Raw genomic sequence first — 20,221 nt, forward strand, 5'->3', positions numbered from 1 at the left:
CCATCGCAATATTTTTTAAATAAAGTAAACACTACTGTTTATTGTGTACAATATTTATTAACCATATATATTAAAATATATCGATGACGATGTTCAAAAAGACGTTAAAAACATTAACATCCGTCGTAACCATATATGGTTTGCCTAGATTGTGTGTGCCAGATTGTGTGTGCCTAAAATGTGTGTGGTTCTGTGGGCCGTCAGCTGGATATTATTGGCAAAGTAATGGCAACCACAGCTGCTGGTTTTTTACCGTAAATTAAATTTTTACAGTTTAGGGACCATACAGTACATTACAGCTAAATGCAGATATAAATTTGAAGTAGTACTATATTATATTGATTTCTTTGTAAAATAAAAACAAACCTCAGGATGTAATCACTGATAAAAAATGGTGACCTGTACCTGGTCGTAGAGTATAAGTGTGAATGTGGGAGTGTATGGGTGTTTTCCAATACGAGGTTGCAGCTAGAAGGGCATCCGCTGTGTAAAACACATGCTGGATAAGTTGGCGGTTCATTCTGCTGTGGTGAACGCTGATGAATAAAGGGACTAAGCCAAAGGAAATTGAAAAGAAATATTATAATCTTCATTGCTGAACCTCGTCCAAGATATGAATGACTGAAATGGCCGCTCTACTAGTTCTAGTGTTAAAAAGCTTCTTCTTGTCCCTGATGATCAAGACATCTCTAATAGAGACCCCAGGAGAATGAAAGGCCAGAATTCGGCATGTCAGAAGCGACGGTCCGCCTGCAGGCTCAAAGAGACGTCGCCATCTGAACTGTGCCAATATTTCACCTCCTTCAATGAAGAAGAATCTAATCACAACAGAGATATGGATCCTATTGATCGTCTGTCAGCCGCTGTCGTCTTCATCCTGTCATGTTGCCATGGCGGCAGACGTGATGCGATCTGAGAGACACGACTGACCGCAGATGCTTTCATATATTAGCAGAGCCCGCGGCAGTGGACACACTTTTACAGCAGTGGACTTTCAGTACAGACGCAGACCTTCTGAATGCAGCCTGTTCCAACATCACCTGGAGGAACGGTGGGGCATGCTGAGACACTACTGTAGTGTATATGGGGGAAGTGTCCCAATTGGAAATTTAGGTTATATTATGTACAGTTCTTCAAGGTATAATTATTAGCCCTCTTGTGAAATATATGTATCTTTTAAATTTTGCTCAAGTGAGCAAGGAAATTTTCATTGTATTTCATATAATACTTTTTTTTTCTGAAGAAAGTCTTATTTGTTTTATTTTGGGTAAAATAAAAGCAGATTTTAAGCCTTTTTGGCTTTAGATCTGTCATGACTGTCAGTAACCACCTGAGGACGCTTTAGTTCAATGAACTCTGAGGCCATACTCACACTAGGTACAGTTGCCTCGAACCAGGCCAAAGCACGCTTGTCGCACTCCCGTCTACCCCGACGGCCCGCGCTCACACCATATCGGGCCTCGGCACGCTTACGTCATCGATGCTGCGCTGTTCAGTGAGAAGCGCTCTCACTCAGCAGCACAGTGGAGATTCCTCTATTATATCGTTTCAGTCGTTTGATATGCAGTGACATGCTGTCAAATATTTCGCCAAACAGTCCTTAGGGATGCGGGGACACGCAGTCAGATATTTCGCCGAACAGATCTGCCACTTTTGGCGCTCATAAACAATCATAAAGCCCTCATGCTGCAGGAATGAGGAGGTTTGCTCAAGCCGCGCAGCTGTCGTGCAGTAAGGAGTTCTCGTCTTTAATAAACTACAGCAGTTTGCATTCATTGGACAGTAAGAATGATTAATGAATTCATATGAAACAGCCCCTTAAAAGTCACGTCTCGCTTTCAGTTTCGGGCTTTGGCGCATTTTGCACTCACACTATAAGTGTACCGCGCCAAAGCCCAAGTGAACCGCGCTCAGGCCCACCTCTTCCAACCGGGCCAGGGCCGGCCAAGTGAACCGTGCTTGAGCCCGATTCAGCGCACTCACACTTCTCAAACGATCCGGGAAACAGGCCTGGGCACGGTATGGATGGCATAGTGTGAGTAGGCCCTGAGAGTGAACTACAGCGCCCAAGAACTACAAGTACAAGACAGCGAGTGACTCTGCCGTTCTGATGCAGTTAGGGAGTTCATTCCACCAACTGGGCAGATTGAAAGCGAGAGTTCGGGAAAGTGATTTCTTCCCTCTTTGGGATGGGACCACAAGGCTACGTTCATTCACAGAACCCAAGTTTCTGGAGGGCACATACATCTGCAGAAGTGAGAGCTGATAAGGAGCAGAGCCAGAGGTGGCTTTGTAAGCAAACATCAGAGCTTTGAATTTGATGCGAGCAGCAACTGGCAGCCAGTGCAAACGGATGAGCAGCGGAGTGACATGTGCTCTTTTAGGTTCATTAAAGACCACTCGTGCTTCTGCGTTCTGAAGCAGCTGAAGAGGTTTGATAGAGTTAGCTGGAAGCCCGGCTAGTAGAGAGTTGCAATAGTCCAGTCTGAAGAGAACAAGAGCTTGAACAAGGAGTTGAGCTGCATGTTCAGATAGAAAGAGTTGGATCTTTCTGATGTTATAGAGAGCAAATCTGCAAGATCGAGCAGTTCTAGAAATGTGGTCAGAGAAGTTTAGTTGGTCATCAATCGTTACTCCAAGGCTTTTCACCATTTTGGACGCAGTAATGGTTGCTCCATCCATCTGGATTGAAAAGTTATGGTGTAGAGTCGGGTTGGCAGAAACTTCAAGCATTTCCGTTTTCGAAAGGATAAGCTGAAGATGTTGATCTTTCATCCAGTGTGAGATGTCTGACAGACAGGCTGAGATGTGATCTGGAACCGAGGGAACATCAGGGTGAAAAGAGAGGTATAGCTGGATATAAATGACGTCAGTATGTTATAACTGTTTATGATCGATTACTGAACCGATATCCATAATTTTGACACCCCTAGTAATGAGTAACGATGCAGCACATAAACAAATCTATCGCAGTAAAAGTATTAAACTCATCGAAAACATGCACTGAAGTAAAAGTAGAAGTAGGAGAAATAAACAATACTCCGGTAGAGTACAGATACAGCCTTTTAGTACTTAAGTACAGTAGTGAAGTAGTTCTACTCCGTTACTGTAACGACAGGGTGGAGTGACAGAGGACAACAGGAGGTATGATCCAATATGCAGGTTTATTCAACAGTGGTCATACATGTGCAAACGGGTATGTTACGGCAGTCCAGAATCGTAGTCAGTATAAACAGGCAACAGGTCAAAAGGCAGGCGGCTAAACAGGAGAACAAAGGTTAACAAGGCTAGGGTCTAACACGGAGAAACAAGACAGGGAGAAATGCTTTGTAATGCAACTGAAACAGCTAACAAGACTCGGCAAACTGGAAGGGTTCATGAGTGGTTTATGTATCGTAGGCTATCAGTCTGTGACAAGGTTCAGCTGGTGAGTGCAATCAAGCAGATGAATGAGCATGGGTGTCTGGGAGCAGTGCATGTATGAAAATGTAGTCCTGGGAAATGCGGAAGTGTAGTCCTGGTGTTCGTGTGAGAACCAGCGATCTCTGGAAAGAGACAGTTACTATACATCTCTGAGAGCGACCCATTTTTATTTCTTACTTGATAAAAAAAAAAAATAGCTAACTGATTAGCATTTAACATTAAAGGGCACCTATGGTAAAAAATCTACTTTCAAGCTGTTTGGACAGATCTGTGTGTTGGTATAGTGTATAGACCGTCATACTGGGGTGATATGAACACACCCTGTCCTTTTTTTTCAATTTAACTACAAAAAAAAGGATCGGCCAATTGGAGCGGTTTTCAAATCGATCGCACCATTACGTAGGTGTGCGATTCCCCCGCCCACCGAATTGATTGACAGCTGCGCGCATTAACATGTTCCGGTAGTCGCGTGTATATGTCAACAAGTCCAGGCAGACATACGCAAAGCAACCGGGAATAAAAGGTCTGTTCTGTTCGCTAGGATCAGCAATCATCATTGGTTACGCCAACCGTCCACACTACGCCGGAGTTCTCGAGCGCCGAAAACGGAGCGTTTTGAAAACGCTGGAGAGGCCGTTTTCATTCTGAAACGCTGCTGCTCCGTCTCAGTGTGGATGATGGAAAACGGAGACATCTGAAAACGGAGGCGGGGCTGCAGACATTCGCCTCTCTGATTGGGGCTTTTCCTGAATATTAAGTAGCCTAACACACAGTTCAGTCCTGCATTCTCTCCTTGTAAATTCAGACTTCGCAAGTTTGATCAGGGCTGCAGTCTCTTCTTCTCAGTTTGATATGGACAACAGACTATACCGAGGACACGCGTCAATCTTCACAGGGAACAGTGTACTTTATAACTTCATTCACATCACCCTGGCTACGTTGTTTCACTTTCTCAACAATAAAATGTAAACATGATTTAAGGAACTGCCTATTTTCATTTTAATATTAGCAACTTAGACAGCAGACATGTTGAGGCGTCGTGCTGCATGAGCGTCATCTTCACTGTGTGGATATTTATAACAAAACGGAGCCGATAACAACTGCCTCCTTTCAATTTCAGTGAAAATACAAAACACACCCTCTCTTTTGCTGAATATCAGTTTTAATAATCGATAATGGCCATTTTAAAAGTATAACATACAATAAGTTTATACATTATAGGAAATAAAGGCAAGCGATCAGTCAATATACAGAATAGGCTACGTGGTTATTTTAATCATTAACTTATCTTTGCGCTCAGCCAAAACACGTTACCTGAGAAAAAGTAATAGATTCTAATGACCAAAGTCAGGGAACATGTCGTTAGATAAAGACAACAAGATGAATGAAATATCCCGTTTTATAAATATAGTGAGATTAGATCCAGGGGGAGATGCTTGATGAGAAGTCCGACTAGCAGAGCTCTCATCTGGGTAGATGGGCTGCAGCGCTTGCCCGAGAATGTCTTTGTGGTCACGTGATGTGCGTTTTCAGCGTTTTGGTGTGGACGGAGAGCAGTTCAGAAACGCTGGGTAAAACGCGAGTGTGGACGCGGATCGTTTTCATTCTAAAACGCCGTTTTAAAACTAAAACGCACTAGTGTAAACGGGGCCTAAGACAGCATCTTGTAAAAGGTATAATGAAAAATCTGATGGGTATTTTGATCTGAAACTTTATATACACATTCTAGAGACGCAAAAGACTTATATTAAATCTGAAAAAAGCGGTAACCTAGGTGCCCTTTAAAGACATGCAATTTAATCCATGACATAAAACACCCTAAATGTGGACACGCTACAATTGTTACAGATGCCAAAATATTTGAGATCTGTTCATAAATATAGCCAAATAATTCCCACGAGAGTTTTCCCAGAACCCCCTGCTGTATGCTGTGCAGAAAAAGCTCGACTTTTGTAGGCAGCACTGCATTTGCCAAAGTTCCAAAGACAAACACAGACATAAAAAAGCATGTCGAACGGGAGAATTGAAATCCTGCAGCACTCGACAGAGAAGCTGTCCTCCTTTGAGCAGAAACACTTGAGGAATCAGTCAAGCAGATCTCCACACCTTCACTTTACAGAAGCAGAGTCTGTGTTGGAGCGTTCACAGTTGCTGAAACGCAGAGAGCATCACGAGCGCCGCTCTGTCAACAGCAGCGGCTCTAATTAATGGACATGAACAGCTTTTGGCGGAGAGAAAGAAAAGAGCAGAGCTTCACCCTGACATCAGAGCATCAGATCCTGGCTCTCGTGCGTCTGAAGGTGTAGCCGTCTGTTTATTTCACAGCTAATTTACTCTAATTAAGCAGAGACAGCAGACCTGGCATCCTGCATCCAGACTCAGAGCACGAGGGGAAACAGCCCATGATGAATGGCAGATCATCAGAGCAGTTTATTACTGGAGCTTCAGTGAGCGCATGTAGGAGCTGCAGTGTGTGCTGGAGAGTTCTGGACTATACACACAGTTTATTTGGAGAGCAGTCTTGCAGAGAGAGGGAGTTTGTTGGAGACCACCTTCTTTCCTTTTCTTCTCCTTTGCTTTCTTTTCCTCCCTCTATTCCTCCTTCTCCACCGTCTCCTCCTCTTACCCCTCCCCTTCTCCTTTTCTTCTCTTTCTTCACCTCATTTTCCTTCTTCTTCTTCCTCTCCACCTTCACGTCTTCCTCCACTTTTTTTTACCTTCTTCTAAACCTATTCTACACTTGCCCTCCTCCACCTTTCTCCTCCTCATTGTCATCCACCTTTTTCTACTTCTCCTCCTCCTCCACCTTCACATTGTTCTCCTCCTCCACCATTTTCTCCTCCTCCTCCTCCACCATTTTCTCCTCCTCCTCCTCCTCCACCTTTTTCTCCTCCTCCTCCTCCTCCTCCTCCTCCACATTCTTCTCCTCCTCCACCTTTTTCTCCTCCTCCTCCTCCACATTCTTCTCCTTCTCCTCCACATTTTCCTTCTCCTTCTCCACCTCCACATTCTTCTCCTTCTCCTCCACATTTTCCTTCTCCTTCTCCACCTTTTTCTCATCCTCCTTCTCCTTTATCTCTTTCTCCTCCTCCACATTTTTCTCCTCCTCCTCCTCTACATTTTTTCCTCCTCTTCCTTCTCCTCCACCTTTTTCTCATCCTCCTCCTCCTTCCCCTTTTTCCTACTCTTCCTTCTCCACCTTTTTCTTTTCCTCCACCACATTTTCTCCTCATCCTCCACAACCTTTTCTCCTCCTCATCCTGTCCATCCACCTTTTTCTCCTTCTCCTTCTCCCCCTCTACCTTTCTCCTCCTCCACCTTTTTCTCCTCCTCCTCCACCACCTTTTTCTCTTCCTCCTCTTTCTCCACCTTTTTCTTCTCTTTCTCTTCCACTTTTTTTCTCCTCCTACACCTTTCTCATCTGCTCATCCTCCCCCTCCACCTTTTTCTCCTCATCCTCCTCCTCTTTCTCCCTCACCCTTTTCTCCTCCTCCTCCTTCACTTTTTTCTCCTCCTCCACCTTTTTCTCTTCCTCCTCCACCTTTCCCCCCTCCTATACCACTTTTTTCTCTTCTTTCTCTTCCACCTTTTTATCCCCTCCTCCTCCACCTTTTTCTCCTCTTTTCTCATTCTCCTCCTCTTCCCGCTCCACCTTTTTCTCCCCCCTCCTTCTCCCTTGCCCTTTTCTCCTCTTCCTCCTCTCCACCCTTTTCTCCTCATCCTCCTCCTCATCCTCTTCCACCTTTTCCTCCTCCTACTCCGCTTTTTTCTCCTTTCTCATCCACCTTCACATTTTCTTCATCCACCTTTTTCTTCTCCATCTTCTTCTCTTTTACCTTATCCTCCGCCACCTCCTTTTCTTTTTTAAATGTTCCTCCTCCTTGTACTCCTCCAGCTTTTCCTTCTCCTCTTTATCCACCTTCTCCTCCTCCTTCCCTTTCTCATCTTCCTCCTCCTTCACTCTCTCCTATTCATCCATCTCATCCTCCTCATGCTTCTCATCCTTCACCCTTTACTTCGTCTTTTTTCCTCAACACCTCCTCCTTTTCATCCTATTTTCTTCTTTTTTACCTGCTTCTCCACCCTCTCCTTTCCTTTTTTTCATCCTCCTCCTACTTACGTCTTATTTTCTTCTTCTTGTCTTTTTCTCTCCTTTCCTCTCTATCATTCTCCTCTTTTTGTTTTTCTTCTCTTTAACAGCTTGTTTGTACCAAAATCTTTGAAAGACTAAAGACTAAATTAGCACTGTAAAGTTGGTTTTAGGTTTAATATTCACTGAACATTCCTGCATGCAATTTTAGGGATCATCTGCGACATACACAGATACACACACACACACACAATGCTTTTGTATGTCATACTTTCCTCAATAATTTATACCTGTAGCTGACGCTGATTGGTCAGCTTGTATTTTTGTTTATTGTTTTGTATTTCATTATTTAAATGTTTATTTTTATATGTTTATGTTACTAATTTCTTTGTTTCCGGTTGGCTCTTTGATTGATTTAACCTGCTAGAGTTTGTATGGTCACTCAGCATAGTGAGATATCAATGCAAGCACCTGTTAAATGCTCCTGTTAATTCTACAGCAGGTTATCAGGCCAACACGGTAAACTAAACATTGTTTTATATATTATTTGTATATTTTGAGGTCCTTTTGATTGTGTTTGTGTGAAACATTTGGTTTGTTTATTTGTTTATCTTTTAGGTGTTCAATAAATGAAACGTATGATGGACATCAGTATTTGGAAGCGTGGACAGTTTTAATAACCAGCGGGTAGTTACAATACCAAAACTTAAAAGATATAACATTTGATAAAAATAACAATAAAACATGACATAAAAAATAGTCTAATATATACTTTATTTTGATAAATAAAAATGTATATTAAAATAAAAATAAATAAATAAATAAAATAAAAACTAAATAAAATAAAACTTTGACAGCGTTGTCTTTTTAGTTTGGAAGGTCATTTTATATTTTAAGCAGAGGACATAACTACAGTTGATCAAGAAATCAATAAAAAAAAATCAAAAATAATTGTAAAAAGTTGCATTAAGTTAAGCACTGTTCAACAGAAACTGCATTTCAGCCTTTTCTGACAACGGCATGACCCGAGAATGATCCTTGACTTTTACCAGCTTTATTTATTTTATTTATATTACATTTAATTAGAGCCTAGAGACTCACAATTACTGCTTGTTGGCTGTAATGTGTCCATGCATGAACAATATCTGGATGCACAACCAAGCCTAAATGCACCATCATCTGGCTTGAGTTCAGCTACACATTACACTGTTGTCAAAACAGACAAATGCAAACAGATTTCTCCAGCAGAGGACATGATGAAGAGCACGTATTCATAGATGCATGTTTTAGACGCAGAAACACACACATGGCTTTCGCTGGTTCAACAGCTGCTAAAGTTCACATGAGTCGACGGTCGCAGCCCAAGGGACACTATAGAACCCCCGGTTCTCTACAGACTCCACAAACTGATATCGGTTAGCGGCAGCCTTGGGCAAGGCCAGCCTCTACATATTCAAGCTGACAGGCGGACCGGAGGAACCAAAGAGCATTGACCCGGATTTGAAGGAGGAGGCGCAGAGGAGCAAACCCTGTCTCCTCCATTTCCAGCGGCCCCTTCTGACCTCACTTCCTTTCAGTGCGGTTTGTCCTCGTCTTTATGGTCTTTTGCTTACAATAATGCTGGTGTATTTATGCTGCACACAATAGTATATCCAAAAAAAAAAATAATTAAAACAAAACCAAAAAAAACAAAAAAACAAGGCAAAATCAAGAGGGCAAAACACTGAGCAAAGCAAAACCCAAAACAAAATAAAAAAGCAAATCAAGACATAACACAAAGCAAAGAAAAATAAAGTAAAACAAAACAAAAGCAAAGCAAAACAAAACAAAGCACAAAAGCAAAACAAAACAAACAAAAGTAAAAAACAAAGGAAAGCAATAAAAACAAACAAAACAAAAGCAAAACAAAAAGCAAAGTAAAGCGACACAAAAAACACAAAACAAAAGCAAATCAAAACACAAGCATTGCAAAACAAACACAAAACAAAAACAAAGCTAAACTAAACAAAAAAAAACAATACACAAAGTAAAGCATCGCAAAACAAAAGAAAAGGCATGCAAAACAAAACACAAAAGCAAAGCCTCACAAAAACAAAAGCAAAACAAAACACAAACAAAGGAAAACAAAACACAAAAAGCAAAACAAAACACAACAAAACACAAAGCAAAGCAACAGAAAACAAAATAAAACACAAAACAAAAGCGAAACTAAACAAAATGCAAAGCAACACAAAACAAAATAAAACAAAAGCAAAACAAAATAAAAGCAATGCAAAACACAACGTAAAGCAACACAACACAAAACAAAAGAAAAGCAAAACACAAAACAAAATTAAATAAAATTAAAACAAAACACAAAACAAAATAAATAAAAAAGCAAAACAAAACACAAAACAAAAGCAAAACAAAACACAAAGCAAAAGCAAAAGTAAAACAAAACACAAAACAAAAGCAAAACAAAACAAAACAAAGCAAAACACAAAACAAAAGCAAAACAAAGCAAAAGCAGAAGCAAAACAAAACACAAAACAAAGCAACTCAAAACAAAAGAAAACACAAAGAAAATAAAACACAAATTAAAATCTAAACAAAACACAGATCAAAGCTGAACAAAACACAAAACAAAAGCAGTAAGAGAGTATGATATTTTAGAGAAGACAAAAAGTGTTTCAAATAGAAAGGTTTATAAACCCTATCGATAGACATTCAGATTTGTCATCGTATATAATATCTTATTTATGAATACAAAAAAAAAACATTGTAGCAAACCACTTTTGTTTCAATTGATGCTGGTTTCAGTGATGGTGGGCCTTGTCTGTATTCTGAGTAGTTTGACATGCCACAGTTTCAGGGTTGAGCAACATTCAGAAATGGATTGAAAATGTCATCCTGTTCTTGAACAAAGGTTACAAATGGGATGCAGTATTGCCACTTTAAATCGAATGCAAGAATATATCTGAAATGAATCTTGACAAATGACTAGCTTGAGAAAAAAATAAAAAATAAAAAATAAATATATATATATATATATATATATATATATATATATATATATATAAAGGCTTATAAGCTCCACAGTTTAACTCAAATATATATATGTATATATGGTATTTTGTTACAGGGTTATTACAGGTAAGTAAAACTACAAATTAAATTAAATTAAATTAAATTAAATTAAATTAAATTAAATTAAATTAAATTAAATTAAATTAAGTTAAATTAAATTAAATTAAAAATAGGAATGAATTCAAGAAAAAAGTAGCATTGCACTACTAATAAATTAAATTAAGTTTAAATAAATTTTAAATAAATAAATTAATTAATTAAAGAAAATAAAATACCCACATAGATCAAAATGACAATGATTTTCTTTTTTTTCTTTTTATGGGGGGCATTCAAATATGAATACAACTGAATATTTATATTTGTAAGATAAGAATGAATTAAAGAAAAAAGTAGCATTGCACTAATAATAATATATATGTTTTAATTAAATACAATTTTTATATGAAGGTGAATGGACATTTTTTAAGAAAGTAACTCGTATACACTTAATGCCAAAAATAACTTAAATTACACTTTCAGTTTTGATCGTACAGATAAAAGCAATACATCAATTGAGTTTGTTAGGTGTCTACTTTTTTGTGTACACACACAACAAAACAACAAAAGTGTGTGCTTTTGCAAAAAAAGGATAATAAACAGAGTAGGCATTCTTTCTTTTCTCTCCCCACAAACAGATTTTAGAAACGGATCAGTAAAATGCGCTGAAACTCAGCGAAAACAAAACACAGAGACATGAGACACATATCTTTAGAAAGCTAGAAGTGTCTACTTTTAAATGCAGCGAGTGCATGTTGAAAACAAACATTGCTTAATAAAGTAGTCAGTGTGAAACCAAACACTCTGTTTGGTTTCTCAGTCTGAGCTCATTGTTTTTAATGCGGCCACGCCAATGACTGTAAAAAAATATGGACGACGCGACAGCCCCTTTTCCTATTGAACGCCTTGAGGGCAAAACGCCTGCTTGACGGGCACAAACTGTCGCAAAAGACTGCTGAAATTGGAGCCTTGACATGCGCAGAAGGACTGTCTGATGGAGCCAGAGGAGGAGCCGCGAAAATGAGCGGAGTCGAGCTTCCAACCAAACGCTTTATGTAAAATCAACCACGCCCCCCGAACTTCTCAGCATGCGTTTGCTGTCATATCAACACAAATGGACGTAATAACGTTAACAAATATGAGGGTTTTATATATTCAATCGCGCCAGCTCCGGGCCGCAGCGCATAACCTACTCGCGGCGTCGCGGGCTGATTCCGGCTCACATGCGGCAGCGCCGGCTCGCTCGGCCGCCGCATCTGGCTCGATTGACTCGGGCTGAAATCGGGCAGTGAGTCCAGGCATCCGGAGTAGGTCCAGCAGAGGTAGTCAGTCTGAGCTCTAAGGGATAAGTCTCCGGCAGGCGAGAATCTAGCCGGAACTGTGTCTTGCTATCTGGGTGGCTAGGCGTGTATCAGCAAACTAATAAAGCCAGAAAAAAGCTCTGACCTTAGCGAATAAACAGTGTTCCACCAGATCATGTATGTCAGAAACTGTAGTTTACTGCTGAACTCATTTTGTCATGGTAAAATAACACAGAAATCGAATAATAACACTTCAGTCTCCTGCCGAAGCTCAGACGCGCTGCTTTGAGAAACTGTCAATCACAGCTGTCAATCACGATGACACGCCCAGCATTAAATTACTGCTCAAAACAAACTGTTTACAAAAATGAAGATCTGCACCTATTTCAGCACAATAACCAGTGCCTTAATCCACCAGAACCATCTTTCGGGACATTTTATTGAAAGTGTAATAATTTTTTTTATTTGGGCTCAAGTCTCCTTCATTAACACGGAGGAGGCGGGCTTTATGACTTGTACTGCAGCCAGCCCCCAGGGGGCGATCTAACGGCCGAGACCTTCACTCAAACGCAGGCTTGCGGCACACTTGGGCCACGGGGCCCCAAAAACACCTCAGACCCCTGTTGGTTGACTTGCAATGTAGGAAACACATAGAAGTCAATGGTTAACATCTATCAGCATTACCAAAACACCTTCTTTTATGTTCAACTGAAGAAATAAAGAGTGTGTAAACAATCATTTTCAATTTAGGGTGAACTGCCCCTTTCATTTACTTTCAGGGATAAATGAAGTCGACATCTGGTGATCACACACACATAAAAATGCAGATACCAGATACAAGTCAGCCGATTTGTTTGACTGCATTACACTGTATTCATAATAAAACATTCATATCCACAAAACTAGTTTAGCTTTTCATTTTTCTTAGAGAAGTTTCAGATGACCTTTACCTGGAAATCGATTAGACATCAAACAGAACAGCAATATGAGCAAAAGCACTAGAAAGCTAGCGAGAGGAGACGGTGTGTGTTCGTTTGAGACGAGCACACACACACACATGCTGCTGCTGCTGCTGCTGGACACTGATTGATCTGAAGCCACTGAAGCAGCTGCTAAACACCAGACTCCAGAGAGGCGCTGACCCGAGATCAAACTACAACCCTCCATATAGACACACACACACACACACACACACGAAGCTACGTCACAGCAATCAGTGCACACACATTCATTCTTCGCATTCACATGTCACTGCACTGCTCCAGAGTTTCTCATTTGAGTAACGGGTGCGAGCAGATTTCATTGACTATTTCTGCATGTTACAGGTGAATTCACAATGAGTGAGTCATTGAATCATTTACTCAGCCAGTTCATTCATTACATGTTGATTCATTCCACAAGAAAGAATGAGTGATTCATCGAATCATTCACTTAACTGGCTCATAAAACATACCGATTCATCCAAAAAAATAATAATAATAATAATTGCGGGAGTCATTTATTTAACCAGTTCATTCAAACAAACTGATTCAGCCAAAAACAAAGAACATGTGAGTCATTGAATCAGTTACTTAACTAGCTCAAAAACATGCAGATTCATCCAAAGACAACAAATGTGGGAGTTATTAAATCCTTTACTAAACCAGCTCATTCAAAACATGCTGATTCACCCAAAAACAAAGAATGCGCGAGTCACTGAATCATTTACTCAACTAGCTCATTCAAAACACACACAAAAAAAAAAAAAGATTGTGGGAGTCATTTATTCAACCAGCTCATTCAAAACAAACTGATTCAGCCAAAAACAAAGAACATGTGAGTCATTGAATCAGTTACTTAATTAGTTCAAAAACATGCAGATTCATCCAAAGACAACAAATGTGGGAGTTATTAAATCCTTTACTAAACCAGCTCATTCAAAACATGCTGATTCACCCAAAAACAAAGAATGCGCGAGTCACTGAATCATTTACTCAACTAGCTCATTCAAAACATGCTGATTCACCCAAAAACAAAGAATGCGCGAGTCACTGAATAATTTACTCAACTAGCTCATTCAAAACATGATGATTCACCCAAAAACAAAGAATGCGCGAGTCGCTGAATCATTTACTTAACCAGCTCATTCAAAACATGCTGATTCACCCAAAAACAAAGAATCCGCGAGTCAATGAATCATTTACTCAACTAGCGCATTCAAAACATGCTGATTCATCTAAAAACAAAGAATGCGCGAGTCACTGAATCATTTACTCAACTAGCTCATTCAAAACATGCTGATTCACCCAAAAACAAAGAATCCGCGAGTCACTGAATCATTTACTTAACCAGCTCATTCAAAACACGTGGATTCATCCAAAAAAAATAAAAATTTAAAGACTGTGGCAGTCATTTATTCAACCAGTTTATTCAAAACAAACTGATTCAACCAAAAAACAAAGAACATGTGAGTCATTAAATTCTTTACTCAACTAGTTAAAAACATGCTGATTCATCCAAAAACAAAGAATGCACGAGTTAGTGAATCATTTATTCAACCAGCTCATTCAAAACAAACTGATTCAACCAAGAACGGATCAATTCTCTTTCCGGCTCTAAACGCATATGATTGGCCCGTAATGAACGAATAACTCAACTCCTATAGAGGACTCGAGATATGAACGGATCTTTTTTTTTCTGGCTCTAAACGCATTTGATTGGCTCGTAGTGAACGAACGACTGAGACCCGATAGAGGACTTGAGTGATGAACGGATCAATTCTCTTTCCGGCTCTAAACGCACATGATTGGCTCCTGCCTTTCCTCGATGAACAACTCAAAAACTTGAAATGAACGATACCACCTGCACAAGTGTGCGCACGCGCGGATGAACGAATCACTCCCTAGGAGGACTCGTAGTTCCCGAGTCACATTGAAGATTCGTTCAAAATGAACTAATCGTTCAAGAACGACCCATCACTAGTTGACTAACAACACAACTAACAATGCAATAAATAGTTTTGAAGAACAATTTGCTTTGTCATTGAACCTGAGAAAAACTTTGAAAATAACCATAATGACGTAATCACCATGCTATAATAATAATAATAATAATAATAATAATAATAATAATAATAATAATAATAATAGCCATTTTTAACTGTGGGGCCATATCTTTATAAGTATAATTTGACTGTATTACTTGTCTCCAAAAAATTGCTCATAAGAATATTTATATTTATTGTCCCCCCCCTACTTTTAAATCAAATATACGCACATGTATGACACACAAAAAACACACCTGTAATGAATATGTTGTCAGGTTTAGCGTGATCAAAACAAAACGAAAACAAAAAGGTGCGGATCCAAGTGCAGATATTTATTTACAGTGCAACAAACAAGGAGATCAAAGTACAAAGTAACAAACAAACGACAAAACTAGAAACTAAAACAGAGACAAGGCTCAGAAACAATAACTCTACAAACTAGACTTTAGCAAAAAATACAAGAACAAGATCAAGAAACTCGGTAGCAAGACTTACTAGAACTGGGGACAAGAACGACAAGGAAGACAAAGTAGACAAACGATGCGATCACAAGCAGAGGTGGAATGGTTGTAGTCCAGATAATCAACGGTAACACAGAACAGATGAAATGACGGGTCAGTGTAAGTGTTCCGGTGTATGCGCGTGGTATGTATGGGATTGTAGTTTTTCTGGGACGCTGTAGTGCTATCTTCGTCCTGATGCACTACAGCGCCCTCAGGTGGTCACTGATAGATGTGACATATGTAGACTGAACATAAGATACACTAAACCCAAAGTCAAAGTCTGAATCGCATCAAACACAGCAACTTCTGTACCGTTTACTCATCATTAACATTTGTATAAATGTAGCTTGGAGAGAGGTTGGAAATGACCCCAATTTCCTGGCAGTAATTATGGCAATCTGCCCGCGTGACACCGCAGGCCAGACCTCCAGTCTCTCCGGGCTTCTCTCCTTGCTGCATTGACTCTCCTTTTCACCCATCATTTAATTACCTCAATTAAAGCGCTAATTAATCATCTGCCTAAGAATCCATTACTAGCCAATGACTGAAATTGTCCTTTAATCAAAAGCTCTGGCTTGACACGCAGGTCAATCGCCGCTGCAGAAATCACACTCTCATCATTTTGCACGATGTTTACCAGACGCCGGTCCGGATTCACTGTACGACAGGCGGCTTCGCGTCCCCTAATGAGCAGAGCTTTGGAGCCGGAGCGATAACTGCAAACGGCCTCATTAAAATGAGATAAGTTAAAAACACAGCTGAGCAATTAATTGTCGCCTGTCAGCATCAAATGATCTCACCTGCCACCGCTTGTCTGCTCGCTCTTTCACGCTGTTTGGCAGGAAGAGCTGAATCACAACTCTGCGTAATGAGATAATTGTTTATATTTTATTTTGAATGGGGGAAAAGTATGTTACGCAACTCTTTTTAAACAGGGCTTTTATTGAACAGCTGCTGTGCATTTTTTCGGTGTCACACTTGTTATTTTAAGAACATTTGGGGGGAATTATCAATGTTGTAATTACACTAAGCAAAGTTATAGCCAATGAAACACATTTACTCAATCAAATCAGCCAAATCTTACTGATTAATCCGAAAGCAAAGAATAGATGCGTTCGACCTTATGCAGAGCAGCGCAGACCGATTGAAATTTCGTTATTAAGACGATTCATTTGAAGCACTATGAGTCGACTCTTTTATAAATGAATCAACAGCTTTAAACACTGTCCACTTTCAGATTTAAGCCTTAGCTGGATATTTCACTTTATTCAGAGCTGTGTTACACACTAAATGGAAGGGCATTTTCAAAAACCCATAATAATGACTCTTTAAAGGGCACCTAGGTTACCCCTTTCTTCAGATTTAATGTAAGTGTTTTGCGTCTCCAGTAGAGATGCGCGGATGGGCTATTATTTCATCCGCAACCCCATCACAAAACTCATCATCCGTCCGCCATCCATCCGCAGTAACATTTTTGACCAATTTTTAAAACCGCACCCGCCCGCCATCTGCTGACTGAGCTCTTTATTTGAATGGCTTATTCCTTTTTATTATTAAATGAATGTTTCTTTATTGATTATTAGAAAATAGAGAATGACTTTAATGACATGCAGTTAATCCAAACGCGCAAGTCAAATCCAGCATTAATTGACGCTTTGAAGTGACGCTAAACAATACGAGGACGTGTCTTTTCACTTGATTCGATTCCTCGGTCGGTCCTTGAGTTTTTTTTTGCGTTCTTCCCTCGCATCCTATAGGGGTGGAAAGACGAGGAAAGAAAGCAAGGAAAGGAAACGAGGATACACAAATAAGAAATGAGAAGCACCCTATAAAGCTCTCAGAATATCAGCAGTGAACTCCGTCTTCAATCGGTGCACAGGGACAAAAATAAATAAATAGCCTAAATGAAACGCACTGTACTGTACAATTTTTTTTATTATAGTAGCCTAATAGAAAACGCATTGACACATCATTTCAACATTCAGACGAGAGCGCCTGGCCTCTAATGCGCCCTGCTGCACTGAAGGAGCGCTCGTTCGCAGCACTTGTTGCTGGAATGCATAGAATTCTCTTGGCAAGGTGCTGTAGACGTGGGAATGACTGCCTTGTTTCTCCCAAAAGAAAAGTAGATTTTCCTCTGCTGATCCGTCTATTCTTAATTTTGTAGAGGAAGACTTCTGTACTTCATCCAGAATTAGTGTATCCGATTCCTCCTCTCATTCTTTGAAGTCAGTCCTAGGCTTTTTCGTTGGTGCGCCAGCTATGTGTACACAAACAGTACAACCGCCCGCCACCCGCCCGAATTTAATTAAAATATTATTTTTCGTCACGTCATCCGCCCGATCCGCGGTTTATCCACGGATTCCGCGGCTATAACCGCCATCCGCGCATCTCTAGTCTCCAGAATGTGTCTGCAAAGTTTCAGCTCAAAACATTCATCAGATTTTTCGTTTTACCTTTTACAAGATCCTTTTTTTAACATATTCCACCAGGGGGCTGTTTAGTCATACTGTGCCTTTAAAGGGCACCTAGGTTACCCCTTTTTTCAGATTTAATATAAGTCTTTTGCGTCTCTAGAATGTGTATATAAAGTTTCAGCTGAAAACACCCATCAGATTTTTCATTATACCTTTTACAAGATGCTGTTTTATTCTGATTTCCAGCAGGGGGTGGTTTTGTTGTACTGCGCCTTTAAGGCTACTGTTTCTACGTGCCTTCCCGCGTGCTTTAATCTCCTCCCTTGGCTGCGTCAGACAACAGACAGACTTAAAGGAAGAAGGTCTCACGTAGCGTTTGTGAGAAATACTATAGTAAGAACTAATCTTTATTAATCAGTATTGTGAAGTTGCATTGACGCACACACACACACATGTTTGTTTTTGTGAAAAGTGGGGACATTGCATTGGTTTCCATTCATTTTATACTGTCCAAACCGAATATTATATTGCCCTCATCCCACCCCACCTCTAAACCCAACCATCACATGAGACTGTGTGCAGCTTTACTCTCTGAGTAAACTCATTCTGTAGGATTTATAAGCATTTTGAGAAATGAAGACGTCACCAATGTCCTCCTATTTCACCTCCTTTTTGTAATACCCATGTCATACCCATGTCATTATACAGATTTGTGTCCTAATATGTCACAAAAACAAGTACACACACACACACACACACACACACACACACTGACAGACAGAGCGCGTTTAGCTTTTCCACTCTTTTTGCATGCATGTGTCAGGATACAGGCTAATCTCCGCGGCTGTATGGATATCTGTTATATTAATGTACAAAATAAACCTCGTTTAACCTCCACAAACTGAGATTGAAGCCTCTTTTATAATTGTTCTGACACGCGGCTGTGCTGATAAAGTAAAGCTGAAGTGAATGGCTGTACTTCATTACACACGTGCTCTGTTTTAAAACATTTTAAACATGTGAAACTTACTCTTGATCACGTTTGATGATGATTGATGATCCTAGCGAACTGAACAGACCTTTTATTCCCGGTTGCTTTGCGCACGTCTGGTCTTATTGACATGATTATACACACGTGACTACCTGGACATGCTACGCAAAGCAGTCAATCAGTTCGGTAGGCAGGGGGACGGCACTCCTACGTCAAGATGTGGTCGGTCTGAAAACCGCTTCAATTGGTCCACGTTTTTATGTTGTTCAATTGAAAAAAAGGACTGTGTGTGTTTATATCACCCCAATATGACGGTCTATGCACTATACCAACACATATGTCTGTCCAAACAGCTTGAAAAGTCGATTTTTCACCATAGGTGCCCTTTAAGAGATAAGTCACTCTTGAATTTTCGGTAACACTTTATTTTGATTGTCCATACGAGTATTGGTAGACTGTCTGCTTAATATCTGTTGATACTGCTTCTTCAACAGACATTTACTGACTATAAGAAAATTCAACTTACACTAACCCCAACCTAACAGTCTACTTATAACCTATTGAGAATTAGATGGCATGTAGATGCAATGTAACAAATGGACTATCAAAATAAAGTGTGACAGATTTTTCTCCATACAAAAAAAAAAGCACACGATTTTTCCAGCTGGACAGAAATGTGAGCGCTCCAGAAGCCAGACAAGTGAAGATTTCATTTCATTCCACTGAACATTTCAAGTGTGTCCTGCTCACTAATGTCTCCCAGAATGGACGGATTAAGCTTACCTTCACAAGCAAGCAATTTAGACACTCTCAGTACGCAGGTAGAAGAGCCTCGTCCACCTCTGCTGCCCGCCGGACCGGCTCTGCCAGCTAAAGCGCACTCAAGCATTTAGGTCAGGCACTCGGCCGGGCGGCCGCTCCAGTGGCTCTGATGGGTCCTGACTCTTATCTGCCATGGTCAGCCAGCAAGAAGAAAAAAATGAGCTGTAGGAAAAAGATGACAGAGAGTGTGAGAGCAGGCCGAGTGGGTTGTTTTTTTTTTTTTTTCGTCAGTCACACAGATCACAGCCGGCGGCTCTCTCTGACCATCAGCTGCTTCTGTGAATCTGCACAGACCAGCACTTCACATCAAACCGACAACAGCGGATCTCTGTCTGACCTGAGAACGGGTCACAGTAGAGCTCAATGCACGTAACTGAAGAATAGTTGCATTTGTGTTTACCAATAATTAAGACTATTAACAATTATTAATACACTGAAAAAAAAATCATTATGTTTTTAAGGTAAGGGGTTGCAAACAATTTATATGAGCTGAATTTAAGCAAATAGATTAAGTTGAACATTACTAAATTGAATTTGTTCGTTTAAA

General features: G+C 40.1%; 1 protein-coding gene and 1 long non-coding RNA gene across 2 annotated transcripts in view; one reads left to right on the forward strand and one right to left on the reverse strand.

The window, feature by feature from the left end:
- Positions 1-20,221, reverse strand: part of slc12a5a (solute carrier family 12 member 5a) — a 2,560,186-nt gene that overhangs the window by 2,488,620 nt on the left and 51,345 nt on the right. The gene's annotated exons all lie outside the window — the stretch shown is intronic.
- The window catches only part of LOC147843698 (uncharacterized), a 341,063-nt gene that overhangs the window by 2,327 nt on the left and 318,515 nt on the right, over positions 1-20,221 (forward strand). The window lies entirely within an intron of this gene.

The sequence above is a fragment of the Danio rerio genome, chromosome 6, assembly GCF_052040795.2.
Source record: "Danio rerio strain M-AB ecotype USA chromosome 6, GRCz13ab, whole genome shotgun sequence".
Lineage (NCBI taxonomy): Eukaryota > Metazoa > Chordata > Actinopteri > Cypriniformes > Danionidae > Danio > Danio rerio.